Genomic DNA, 13,985 nt, shown 5'->3' with positions numbered 1-13,985 from the left:
TAGAAGGAAGGGATAGTGGCACTACTGCTCCAGTGTCCGTACCCACATGCCTAGCAGAGGGGCAGGCAGCCAGGCAGCAGAGCCTGATGTCAGATCATATAAAACCATGTGCCTGTTCCCCTTGTTTTGATCTGTTCAAATGAAGTAGCAGGGTGGAATATGGCATTCAGTATACCTATTGCTTAGGCAGATGTGAATGGCTGCCACCTGGTGGTTATACGTAAAGTAATAAATTGTATTTTTTTTTTTTTAAGATTTTATTATTATTGGAAAGCCAGATAGATATACAGAGAGGAGGAGAGACAGAGAGGAAGATCTTCCGTCCGACGACTCACTCCCCAAGTGAGCCGCAGCGGGCGGTGCGCGCCGATCCGATGCCGGGAACCAGGAAGCTCTTCCGGGTCTCCCACACAGGTGCAGGGTCCCAAGGCTTTGGGCCGTCCTCGACTGCTTTCCCAGGCCACAAGCGGGGAGCTGGATGGGAGGTGGAGCTGCCGGGATTAGAACCGGCGCCCATATGGGATCCTGGGGCGTTCGAGGCCAGGACTTTAGCCACTGGGCCCAAATTGTATTCTTTTCTAAAAAAATAATGAAAAGGAAAAAATTTAAAAGAGAAATCAAGATTGTACTATAAAAAGAGAAATAAGATCGTCTTGTAGTCAAGGTCCTCTCCTATGTATATTGAGAATCCCAACAGCATTATCTCCAGAATTTATTCAAAGTAATACACATAAGCTCATGCACACCAGCATACCTACTGACTCTTACATGTTCTCCTGCACTGGTGAGTGCTGTGAAGGTAGGTGGGCAGCATCCCTAAGACTCAGGATGCAGGCGGTGAGCATTCCCATGTGCAGCTCAGACCAGTGTTGCTGGGCAGACAACTGTCGTTGCGGCTTGTTCCAAAATTTTATCTTAGTGAGGACTATATCTAGCTTTATGCCCTGTAGACTTTGTGGTGGGCTTGTACGTGTACACACAGGAGACTGAAAGGTGCTTGCTTTAGCAGCACATATAGTGAAATTGGAATGAAACATGAAGACCTACTCAGATCTCTGCTTAAGTGGGGAGACTGTCGTCTTTTTATAGAAATCAAACACAGCCCAGTGGGGCCAACCAGGGTATAGCTGTGCACTGTTTGATAAGGATACAAAAAGGTCTTGGTTCATGGAACTTTCTTGAGATTTGTGTCAAGTCACAAGTTCGATGCCTCTTGGTTTCCTGATCCTTGAGTAGAGGTTGAAATCTGCTAAATCAAGCTTCAAGAGCAGTCTTGGTGGGGAAGCAGAGTGGGAGGAGGTGCAGCTGGCGGAAGCAGGCCGCCTGAGGCTGGGAAGGGAGGAAGCCGCAGGCCTGGAGCTCCGTGCCTTTCACTTTTCCATTCCACAAGTACTCACCTAGGGCCTGCCCTGAGCCAGGCGCTGTTGTGGCAGTGAGCAAGGCAGAGCAGAGGAGAAATCCCGGTCCTCCTGAAACAACAGGAAGCAGACAAAAACACAGCTGAAAAATGAATGGCGCAGGATAGCCACAGTAAACAACATGTAAATATATAAAGTAATTAAAGATGATGGTAGTTGCAAAAAAAAAAAACCGCCAAAAACAAACAAACAAACAACAAAAACAAAAATAGGATGGGGCCTGGGATGGAAACCTAGTGGTTAAAATCCTGTCTTTGCACACACCAGGATCTGATATAGGCACTGGTTCTAATCCCGGCAGCTCCACTTCCCATCCAGCTCCCTGCTTGTGGCCTGGGAAAGCAGTCGAGGACGGCCCAAAACCTTGGGATCCTGCACCTGCGTGGGAGACTCGGAAGAGCCCCCTGGCTCCTGGCTTTGGATTGGCTCAGCTCCAGCGGTTGCTGCTGCTAAGAGGAGTAGATCATTGGACGAAAGATCTTCCTCTCTGTCTTTCCTCCTCTCTGTGTATCTGAATTTCCAGTAAAGAAATCTTAAACAAACAAACAAAAAACAGGATGGTGGAGGGAAAGAGTAGTGGTCGAGGCCCCTCTCAGTAAGACAGTAGGAGAACTTTCCTGAGGAAGCAGCCTGTAGGTTAAGAAGAGCGGGAGTGCGGAAATCACAGGAATTCAGGGAAAGAGTGGCTAGCTGATCAGACCCGGAGTCTGCGGGGCACGAATGAGCATGTCCGCCGGTCTTGGCAGTTTTGTCACAGCAGTTGCAGTGAAGTAGGAGTTGTTTGAGAAGAAGTTGGGGTGAAAAAGTACGAATAATGTTCTCAAAAAATTTTGCTGTGGGAGTGGAAAAATGAGACCACTGTCCAGGGAACGTAGATGTCTCAGGTCTTTCTCAGTCCAGAGCAAATCTGTGTTGGTCCGGTTCATTGTTCCTGTTTCAGGTGCCTCACTGTTTGGTTAGGGCAGTCTGAAGCCTTCCGGGGCCTTCAGGATTTTTGTTTACAGTTTCTTTATGATTACATCTGCTCACCTATCGGGTTCTGTTTCCACTTTCCAGCAGATTAGGTCTTAGATGCCATGTGATAGTGCTGCCCCCTGGCGGCTAGAGCAATGGATCTGAAGTCCTCCATGTTGATCTGTGTCACAAGGTGGCGGAAGAGTTCACTTTTCTGAGAGGAAACCTTATGCTTGACCCAAAATCAAGCACAGGAATTTTCTTTCATTAACTCTCAGACCCTCGCCTTTTCCTTTGGCAATGAAAGAGGCGGGCTAAGAAATGCAAGTAGCGAGTCAGAATATCTACTGGCAGTGAGATAGACCCAGGGGGTGTTGCTTTCCTCTTAAGCTGAATTTTTGAGTGAAACATCCATGAAGGACAGAATATCTCTTCTGGTCTGTTTTTCCCACAAAAACACCAAAACAACAAAAAATTTCTAAGAACTCTCAAATTTAGGAGGGAAATGTCTATTGCATAAGTGAGTTTTATGATGTCTGTGGGTAGAGATTTAACTTCTGGAAGAGTAGAAAGTTAGGATGGCATGGCGTGGACGAATCAAGGTGTGTCTGCAGGAGGAACGCTTGCCTGGAGCCAGGGGCCCGTTAGGCTCTAGTCGCCTAAGTCCTTTAGCAAGAGACAGACCTACTCTGGGCCTCTGTGTCAGGTTCCTAAATGAGGTGGGCGAACAAGATGCCTTCGAAGGACTCTTCTAACTGTAGAATTACCATCATACCTTCACCCTGTGATATGCTGCAGAAGGTATATGCTTGTGGCCCATTAGTTTTGGTTTATTTAAGAATTATATTGAGGAATTTATATATACATATATATGAGTTATAAATATATATTTATGAGTCATATATATGTGAGTATGCACAGCACAAATCCATAAATATATATTTAGGAGTATTTCTTTGACACTCATGGCGACAGAGAGAGGGCAGAGAAAGAGAGAGGCTGGTGCTGTGGCATGCCACGTTAAGACACCCCCTGAGACACTTGTATCCCATAGGTGCGCTGGTTCAAGTCCTAGCTGCTCTACTTCTGATCCAGCTCCCTGCTAAGGCACCTGGGAAAGTGGCAGAAGATGGCCCAAGTGCTTGAGTCCTTGTGTTCCTATCCCAGCCTGGCTCAGCCCTGATTGCTGTGGTCATTTGGGAAGTAAACCAGTGGATGGAAGATCTGTCTTCCTTCCTCTTTCTTTCTGCATCTCTTCTCTCTCTCTCTCTCTCTCTCTCTCTCTCTCTCTCTCTCTGTCTACTGGTTTACTCCCCAGATGTTAGCCTCAGCCAGGGCTGTGCCAGGCAGAAGCCGGAAGCCTCGAACTCCATTCAGGTCTTCCCGTGGATGTCAGGGACCTAAATACTTGGGCCATCACTCACTGCTCTCCCAAATGCATCAGCAGAGAGCTAAACTGGAACCAGAGTAGCTAAGACTGGAACCGATACTCCAATATGGAATACCGTTGTCACAAACAGCAGCTTAGGGCCTGACATGGTAGCCTAGTGGTTAAAGTCATCACCTTGTATGCGCCAGCATCCCATATGGGTGCTGGTTCTAATCCCAGCAGCTCTGCTTCCCATCCAGCTCCCTGCTTGTGGCCTGGGAAGGCAGTCGGGGATGGCACAAAGCCTTGGGACCCTGCACCTGCATGGGAGACCCGGGCGAAGCTCCAGGCTCCTGGCTCCGGATTGGCTCAGCTTCAGCCTTTGCGGCAGCTAGGGGAGTGAATCATCAGACGGAAGATCTTCCTGTCTCTCCTTCTCTCTGTATATCTGACTTTCCAATAAAAGTAAATAAATGTTATTTAAAAAAAGACCAATTGCAGCTTAACTTTAATGACCACAATGCCAGACCTTATGCTTATTTTAAATGGTAATAGTGATAAGAAAATGTGAATGTCAGGCAAATACATCACCCAAACGAACTGAATAGGATCAGTCTCTTAAAACATTTTTGTATCTCTTTGGCCACACCCCCTTTTCTCCCTCTAGTCTTTATTTTTCTGTGCCTTGTAAAAATATGTTAACTGGGCCAAGCACGGTAGCCTCGCAGCTAAAGTCTTTACCCTGCATGCGTCGGGATACCATATGGGCCCCGGCTCATATCCCGGCTGCTCCATTTCCTTTCCAGCTGCCTGTTTGTAGCCCGGGAAAGCAGTCGAGGATGGCCCAAAGCCTTGGTACCCTGCACCCACATGGGCGACCCAGAAGAAGCTCTTGGCTCCTGGCTCTGGATTGGCTCAGCTCCGGCTGTTGCAGCCACCTGGGGAGTGAACTACCGGATAGATCAAGGTGAGGCCGTTAGCCGCTAGGTCACTGCGCCAGGCTCCTCAACATTATTTTTGTAAAATTCTTCCATAATGCTTCATGTGGCAATCATTTGCTCAATATTCCATTAGATTGGCATCCGATAATTCCTTTATCTATTTTACAACTCAGAAAAAAAATTGTGTGATTTTTCAGCCCTTGAACTGAAAATTCCTTTAAGATGTGAACGCAGGAGTAGAGGCTGGTGGTAGCACAGTGAGGCTGTGTTCTGCTTTACTGGTTCATGCCAGCTGTTTTTAAAAGGGTTGTCCCCATTTATACTCCCACTCGCAGTATACCAAAGTGCCTGTTGCTCCATATCCTTGCCAAAGGGCTCAAAGAACATTTCCCTCACAGTGCCAAGCCTTTTGTCGGTTCTCAGAGGCTCAGGCCAAGCTGGTTTGCTCCCTCCAAGTAAGGGTAAAAGATTCAAATGATCTCTTTGCCCTCATCACATCTTTCCTATTGAGGGTGGAGTGGGATTAATACAGTAATTCCCAAGTTGAGTAAGCAGCCATTGGGCATCTTGCTCTTGTATGGGACATTAGCAGGACATGGAGAAAAAGCATAAAGTGTGCCTACCATATCCTAAGCTCTGAGATAAAGGTTTTACATTTTGGTTACATCATCTAATTCAAAGTAGCACATTACAGGTTGATCCCGCTGTACTTTGTTAAAAGTTTTATTTGCTGGGCCTGGCGGCGTGGCCTAGTGGCTACAGTCCTCGCCTTGAATACACCAGGATCCCATATGGGCGTGCTGGTTCTAATCCCGGCAGCCCTGCTTCCCATCCAACTCCCTGCTTGTGGCCTGGGAAAGCAGTCGGGGATGGCCCAAAGCCTTGAGACCCTGCACCTGCCTGGGAGACGCGGAAGAAGCTCCTGGCTCCTGGCTTCGGATTGGCACAGCACCAACTGTTTCGGTCACTTGGGGAGTGAATCATCGGACGGAAGATATGTCTGTCTCTCCTCCTCTCTCTCTATATATATATCTGACTTTGCAATAAGAATAAAGTAAATCTTTAAAAAAGTTTTATTTGCTTATTTTCATTTTATTTGAAAGGCAGAAAGAGATCTTCATTGCTGCATCACAACAGTGCTGGCCTCCTAAGGCACATTTCGTTTTCACTGATTTTTGCTTGTCTTTATTCCTTCTCTTTGTTTGCCTGTTTATTTTCAGTAAGAAAATTGGACATATCGGCATTGTAGGTGCAATGATAATCTGTGCTTGTAAGTTCTCTACCTGTGGGCCTAGCTGCTAAGCAAGAGTAAGAACTTAAAAAAGACAGAGAATTGTAGAATCTTGTGACTCTAGATTTGGTGCAGGAAAATGTTAAGACTGGAAGAGTGAATGGGATCAGGAGGCTGACTGAGGGCCCTGTGTTCTTGATGGTGAGACCGTGCCATGTAAAGACCTCGTTTATGTTGGATTGCATATAGATGAAGGTGATTTCAAAAGAAAGTTTATGAAAAAAGTTTTCGGGTACAAACATTTTTAAAAAGTATCCATAGTTTTTTCATGAGACCCTTTTAAAGGCCTCTCACAACAGCATCAGAGCAATGACAGGTGTAGGCCTACATATGTAGCAAGACTGAGACCGATAAAGGAGTAGTGGAGGAAGTGGAGAAGCCTGAAGGGACAGGAAAGACAGGGCTGGGACTCAGTTCCCTGGGAGCACTTTTGTGGCTGCAGAGGAGAGTGAGGTGGGAGATGGGCACGCTGAAAGCTGACTTACGTAAATGACAGAACCCCAGGGCTGTCCTAGATCATTCATCTTGTTTGCTTTCCTGCCTTTAAAGAAAGGAGCCTTTTAAACTTTCTCTAGCCATTTAATTGTGGAACGTATAGGGCTTAGAACGGAATTTATGTATTATTTTGTATTTTGTGTGTGTATGTAATAAGTCAGTTGTGGTGGCAGAAGCCAGAACCAGAGAACAGAGGGACTGCAGGTGCCGGGCAGTGGACGATAAGAAGAGCCGTGATGCCCGCTCAAAACCGCAGCGTCCCTGTGAATAGATCATGGCGAGTCTCCAGGGTAAACACTGTCGTTTATTGTGTAATTTTACCTTTCATCATCAGGACCAGACTTAGGAAGTGGCCTCCCCGAGGACATGCTCTGACCTTATGGTGTGAAGTTCCCTCAGGTTCCTAACGCTGGACAAACCTGAATGGCTGACCAGAGCAAAGGAGCATTGTGTTCAGATAAGGCGTCCGTGTCTTTTGCTTTGTTTTGTTTTGTCTTCCAATTCTGGGCAAGGCACTGACTTTCCTGATGAATTCTGTCCAGCTGTAAAGGAGTGAAGTATGCTACTGGAGGCCTTGCCTTCCCAGTGGGCAACACAAAGACAGATAAGCAGAATCCCTGGCCTCTCAAATTCAGAGTTAATCTTTATGCCATTTAATGTAGTGCTCAGGGGGCAGGCGTTGCCTGTGGTGCTGGCATCCCACATGAGTACTGGTTCAAGGCCTCACTGCTCTGCTTCAAATCTAGTTATTGTTGCATGGTGTGAGCGAGATCACGCCAGACAAGTCTAGAATATACTGAGGAGTCTTTATTAATCAAGCTTGGTGATAACAGGACCCACTAGACAAAAGGAAATGACAAGTCCATATGGCGATCCAGTTTAAATTGAAACCCCAGGAGGAACAAATGATCGTTACCCTGAAATCCATTGGTTAAATAGACGACCTATGTCCCGCCTTCCCTTGCAATGTAAGTTATCCTAAGAGACATGCATTCACAACCTGGACACACTTACAAAGCTGTAAATATTCACTTTTTTCCTGGCATCTCTGTCCATTTTCTATTACTGTTAGGCCTCATACGTCCCGGAACTCTTGAAAGTACACAAATTAGAAATACAAAGCTTCTTAGCATTAACATCTTCACTGAGTTGCCCAAGCAGTGAACAGAGGGTGAGGAACACAGACATACAGGGGCCATACTCAGGGGCTACCTGTCCTTGAAGTCTGTCCACGGCAAGCCAGAGAGCAAGCAGGTACTAGGGAGGCCAAGAGTCAGAATGCCAGAGCAAGGGAAGCAGGCAACCCCTCCCTATCATGGGCCTTATGGGGGTATGCTGGGGGAGTGGTTATGCAACAATGCAGTACTGCCCCCTCTCAGGTTCCAGGTAAGCGTCACAGGTAGGCAGAAGGGACTACATAGGTGGCGAGGGGACTGGCTTCAAGCTCTTGACCCTGAAATAGCTGCCTACCCAACAACATTAGCTGCTAATGTGCATGGGAAGGCAGTGGAAGATGACCTAAGTGCTCACACCCCTGCCACCTTGTGGGAGACCCAGATGGAGCTCCTGGTTCCTGGCTTAAGTTTGGCCCAGCCCTACCTATTGTGGCCATTGGGCCCTGAACCAGGGAATAGAAGATCTCTCTCTCTCTCTCTGTAACTGCCTTTCCAATAAATAAATAATTCTTTTTAAAATATTAAGCATTTACCAATGTCTATGCCTGTTTTGATTTTAAAAACTGTAAAAGGGGTTACCCAGCTATAAAGAGACTTTGTCTCTACAATTATTTAACTGTATCTGGGGATCCTATTTAATGGCTCGATTGGCTAATCCTCCACCTCCAAGCACTGAGATCCTACCTGGGCGCCAGTTCATGTCCTGGCTGCTCCACTTCCCATCCAGCTCCCTGCTTGTGGCCTGGGAAACAGTGGAGGACGGCCCAAAGCCTTGGGACCCTGCACCCATGTGGGAAATCTGAAAGAAGCTTCTGGTTCCTGGCTTCGGATTGACTCAGTTCTGGCTGTTGCGGCCACTTGGGGAGTGAATCAACAAATGGAAGAGCTTTGTCTCTGTCTCTCCTCTCTGTAGATTTGCCTTTCCAATAAAAGTGAATACATATTTAAAAAAATTTATCTGGAACATTAAAGCCAATATGAACATAAAAATTATACCCCTAGTAAATGCTGTACCTTATGGTCATTACAGTCGTATCACATCTCAGAAGGAGAGAGATCCAAGGAAGCTAGAACTGTAAGAGCCTTTTTTGTTTTGAAGGTCACAAGCAAGGAGCTGGATGGGAAGTGGAGCAGCCAGGATATGAACCGGCGCCCAAATGGGATCCTGGTGCATGCAAGGCAAGGATTTAGTCACTAGGCTGTTGCGCCGGGCCCAACAGCCATCTTAGAAATGAAAAAGATGTGACTTTCAAGGACAAGAGAGATCTAGAAAATTAGAAAGGAATACTCGTCTGCACAGGGGAAGGGTTAAGAAAGAGACATAAGTGCTGGCATCAGTGGGGACTAACATCTCCTAGTTTCCCCTCCTTATCCTAAATGTTGATCACTCATCTAGGTACTTAAGGAAGTTGAGGCCATGATCAAACAGTCACCAGTATAGGAGGCTCTATGATTCAATTTTCTACTATAATTACATCTTTTCTTCCTTAAATCAACTCAAATGTGACCGGACAGACTTTTTGTTGTGGAAGTGCAGATGTAAGAGACAAAATCTTGTTAAATAGAGATTCAGGTAGTAAAGAATAATGATAGGGCCTGGTGCAATAGCCTAGCGGCGAATGTCCTCGCCCTGAATGCACTGGGATCCCATATGGGCACCAGTTCTAATCCCAGCAGTCCCGCATCCCATTCAGCTCCCTCCCTGTGGCCTGGGAAAGCAGTCAAGGAAAGCCCAAAGCCTTGGGACCCTGTACCCGTGTGGGAGACTTGGAAAGAAGTTCCTGGCTCCTGGCTTCGGATCGGCGCAGCACTGGCCGTTGCAGTCACTTGGGGAGTGAATCATCGGATGGAAGATCTTCCTCTCTATCTCTCCTCCTCTCTGTGCATCTGCCTTTCCAATAAAAATAAATAAATCTTTCAAAAAAAAAAAAAAGAAAGAAATGCATTTTCTCACAGTTCTGCAGCTCAGAATTCCAAGATCAAGGTGTAGGCCAAATTGCTTTGTAAGCGGCTTTTCTCCAGCTTTTCACAAGATCTTCCCTTTGTGTGTATGTGTACTGATTTCTTCTTATAAGGACACCAGCCATATTTTTTCTTTTTCCATTTTTTAAATTATATTTTTGGCAATATTTACATAGTTAATCAGGGTAAAAAGGTTCAAGGGCTACAGGACAGTGGGTAAGACCATTAGTTCCACATTGTTTTCTTCATGTATCTGAGGGGTTTTGAGGGAGAAGCCCCACCCAGTCTCCCACCCACCCCAAGTCCCTGATGTGGGGCATGCTCCGAGATTCTTGCTCAAGTGGTTTTGATAGTTCACCAATTATGAATCGCTGCCAATCTCACCTCTCCAAGCACGATGAGGTCGTTGAAGAATCCACTGATTGACATAGTCCATCATAGAGTCTCCATTTGCCCGGTATTTCGCTGCCAACATATAGCTGAGGTGGTTGATTGACCTGTTCTGTCTTCTGTCTTTTCTTGATTAGGGTTCTGAGTCTGGCATTTCGATTGGGGAGATCCCCAAAGAAACTTTGTCTGAGGTGATCCCAGACCAGATTCTTGTATGTACTAGCAAGTACAGGACCCGGCACAGTCCATTGCCCCATCAGCTGGTGGTTGCAATTGCTGGGTTGGTTCTGTTTCCATCCCTGTCTTCCACTGGAACCAGTGGGTGTTGCAGTCCAGCCTGGTTCTGCTCAGCACACACTCGGCCCTCACATAAACCAGTAGGAGCTGCAGCCTAGTTGGAGTGACCCACAATAACCCCCACCAGGCGCGCCCCCTATCCTAGTTTGCCAGTATGTGTGGCAGACTAGTCCAGTCTGTCCCACATCCCCTTCTGCTCTCATACATGTCAATGGGCTTTGAACCCTAGTTCCATCTAACCAGCTCTACTATCCAGCCCACACAGATGTTGTTGGGGGTGCCTTTCTGTCTAGCCACCCCAGCCCCTATCCTGGTTTTCATGCCCTCTACTGGGAGTGGTAACCCAAGAGGGAGGAGCCCACTATTTCCCTTTAGGCCACTCCCACTCCCAGATTATGCACTGTCCAGGTGGTTCTGGCCCCCAGTGCCAGCTTCTGCCAGCTGATGCTGTGACTAAGCCCAACCAACCCGCACCCACTCTAATTTTGGTTTGCACCAGCAGGAACAATCAGCCCAGCCTGGCTTTTCCCTGGTTTAGTCCACATGAGGTGCACAGGTGTGGTAGCCCTGCCTAGTCTGGTCTGCACCCATCCCAGCTCACGCTCTCCAGTGGGGACACCAGCCATATTTTATTAGGGTTCATACTAATGATCTCATTTTAATTTAATAACCCATTTAAAGACCTAATCTTCACATACACTCATATTCTGAGATCCTGAGGCCTAGGACTTGATCAGATGAATTTTGAGATACTGTTCAGCCCATAACCAACTTCTGCTTTCAAACTCCGGGAATGTCTCACTCACCTCGGTTTCTTCCACCTGTTAGTCTTATGTGGTAAGTACCGTCCACCCTTTGGCTCTCTTTGCGTCTTACAAACATAATGACTGTGTGTTAAGAACTCCTGGAGCCAGCAGCTCTAGAGAACCTACAAGAGGGAAGGGCAGGTTGTGACACATACCAGACAACGTAACATGGGGTTGTTGAAATTCAAGGTGTACTGGGCCCAGCACAATAGCGCAGTGGTTAAAGTCCTTGCTTTGAACGCGGTGGGATAACCATATTGGCGCCAGTTCTAATCCTGGCAGCTCCGCTTCCCATCCAGCTCCCTGCTTGTGGCCTGGGAGAGCAGTCGAGGATGGCCAAAAGCCTTGGGATCCTGCACCCATGTGGGAGACCTGGAGGAGGTTCCTGGCTCCCGGCTTCGGATTGGCGCAGCACCGGCCATTGCGCTTACTTGGGGAGTGAATCATCGGACGGAAGATCTTCCTCTCTGTTTCTCTCCTCCATCTGTATATCTGACTTTGCAATAAAAATAAATCAATCTTAAAAAAAAAAAGCAATTCATCCGATGATTCACTCCCCAAGTGAGCCGCAATGGCCGGGTGCTGTACTGATCCGAAGCCGGGAGCCAGGAACCTCTTCTGGGTCTCCCACGCGGGTGCAGGGTCCCAAAGCTTTGGGCCGTCCTTGACTGCTCTCCCAGGCCACAAGCAGGGAGCTGGATGGAAAGTGGAGCTGCCGGGATTAGAACCGGCACCCATATGGGATCCCGGGGCGTTCAAGGGGAGGACTTTAGCTGCTAGGCCACGCCGCCGGGCCCAAGGTGTACTATCTTAAAGACACAGAGCTTCGTCTGTTCTCTGCACAGCTGTGTTTTCATTTGGTAATGACAATTTGATTAATGGATCCCCTGTAAATGATCTTGGTGCATACTAACTCATCTTTAATTTTCTTTCAGTTTATAATTTTTAAACAGATTTATTTATTTTTATTGCAAAGTCAGATATGTAGAGAGGAAAAGAGACAGAGAGGAAGATCTTCTGTCTGATGATTCACTCCCCAAGTGGCCACAGTGGCCAAAACTGCGCTGATCTGAAGTCAGGAGCCTCTTCCAGGTCTCGTATGCGGGTGCAGGGTCCAAGACTTTGGGCTGTCCTCGAGTGCTTTCCCAGGCCACAAGCAGGGAGCTGGATGGGAAGCAGGGCTGCTGGAATTAGAGCCGGCGACCGTATGGGATCCTGGTACATGCAAGGTGAGGACTTTAGCTGCCAGGCCACCATGCAAAGCCAAGCTTTTTTTTTTAAAAAAAGATTTATTCATTTTTATTGGAAAGCCGGATGTACAGAGAGGAGGAGAGACAGAGAGGAAGATCTCCATCCGATGATTCACTCCCCAAGTGAGCCGCAACGGGCCGGTGCGCGCCGAACCGAAGCCAGGAACCAGGAACCTCTTCCAGGTCTCCCACACGGGTGCAGGGTCCCAAAGCTTTGGGCCGTCCTCATCTGCTTTCCAGGCCACAAGCAGGGAGCTGAATGGGAAGTGGAGCTGCCGGGATTAGAACTGGCGCCCATATGGGATCCCGGGGTGTTCAAGGCGAGGACTTTAGCCGCTAGGCCACGCTGCCGGGCCCAAGCTTTTTTTTTTTTTTTAAAGATTTATTCATTTTTATTGGAAAGTCAGATTTTTAGAGAGGAGAGACAAGATCTTCCATCTGCTGGTTCATGGCACAAGTGACTGCAATGGTCAGGGCCAGGGCTGAGCCAATTTGAAGCCAGGAGCCAGGAACCTTTTCTGTGTCTCCCATGTGACTGCAGTGTCCACGGCTTTTGGCCATCCTCAACTGCTTTTTCAGGCCACAAGCAGGGAGCTGGATGGGAAGCAGAGCTGCCAGGACACAGTCAGGTGCCCACATAGAACCCTGGCGCATATAAGGCGAGGACTAAGGTGTTGCACTGGACCCCCAATGCAGCCTTTTGATTAGGCCTTTCCTTATCTCTTTACAGAACTCAAATACATTTAAGCCCTTAGTGAGGTCAAATATGAGATGTTTAAGAGTTTGCTACACTGTCACGTAAGGTGAGTTTTGCTTTTTAAAGATGTATGAATCATTTATTTATTTAAAAGGCAGAGTGAGCTAGAACGAGGGAGAGAAGGGAAGGTAAGATCTTCTAGTTAACGGTTTATATCTAAAAGGGCCCCAGGGATTGCATCCGAGCCTGGGTCTGTACAGCAGGTGGCAGGTCCTTGAGCGCTGGAGTCCAGGCCATCCTCTGCTGTTTCCCAGGCATGGTAGCAGGCAGCTGGATGGAGGCTCAGTCGCCAGGACTTGAACTAGTGCTCTTATTGGGTGCAGCACCACAAGCAATGGCTTAACTCACTGTGCCACAACACAGGTCACATTTTGAGGATGAACCTCTGGTTTGGTTGTTCTTCTGAAGCTGTGAATTAGTGAGGAAAGGTAAAAGACAGCCTCAAGACTTTTTGTTCTTTCCTGGCTCTTCTTGGATGCCAGCTTCAGAGACTGCTGCTGCGGATAAGCAGCGCAGCCTCCTGCCAGCCCTTCATTTTCAGTCTGTTCGTTCAGGGTCTTGCTCGGCTCTACATTTAAGTTCAGTGTTTCCTACTTTTGTCCAACTGACAGATATCTCAGTGGTACATTTATCCTCAGAATGGATCTCCGTTCTGTAAAAAAGCACACCATTCACAATTTGTGTTTCCAGTCCCTACTATTTTCTGAAGTGGTCTGGAGAGGCTAGGGCTGTTGTTAGGACTCGGAGATCAACATTGCTCCCGATTGGCCAATTTGCCTATTTTCTTGCCTCAGCAGTGGCTCAAGGGCTTCTGACCTAGGGTGTTTCTTCCCTATTCACTGTTTCGCCCTCTGCCTTGGAACTACTTGCCACCAAATTG

This window comes from Ochotona princeps, chromosome 17 (genome assembly GCF_030435755.1).
Source record: "Ochotona princeps isolate mOchPri1 chromosome 17, mOchPri1.hap1, whole genome shotgun sequence".
In the NCBI taxonomy this organism is placed as follows: Eukaryota; Metazoa; Chordata; class Mammalia; order Lagomorpha; family Ochotonidae; genus Ochotona; species Ochotona princeps.
This window is presented reverse-complemented; position numbering follows the sequence as displayed.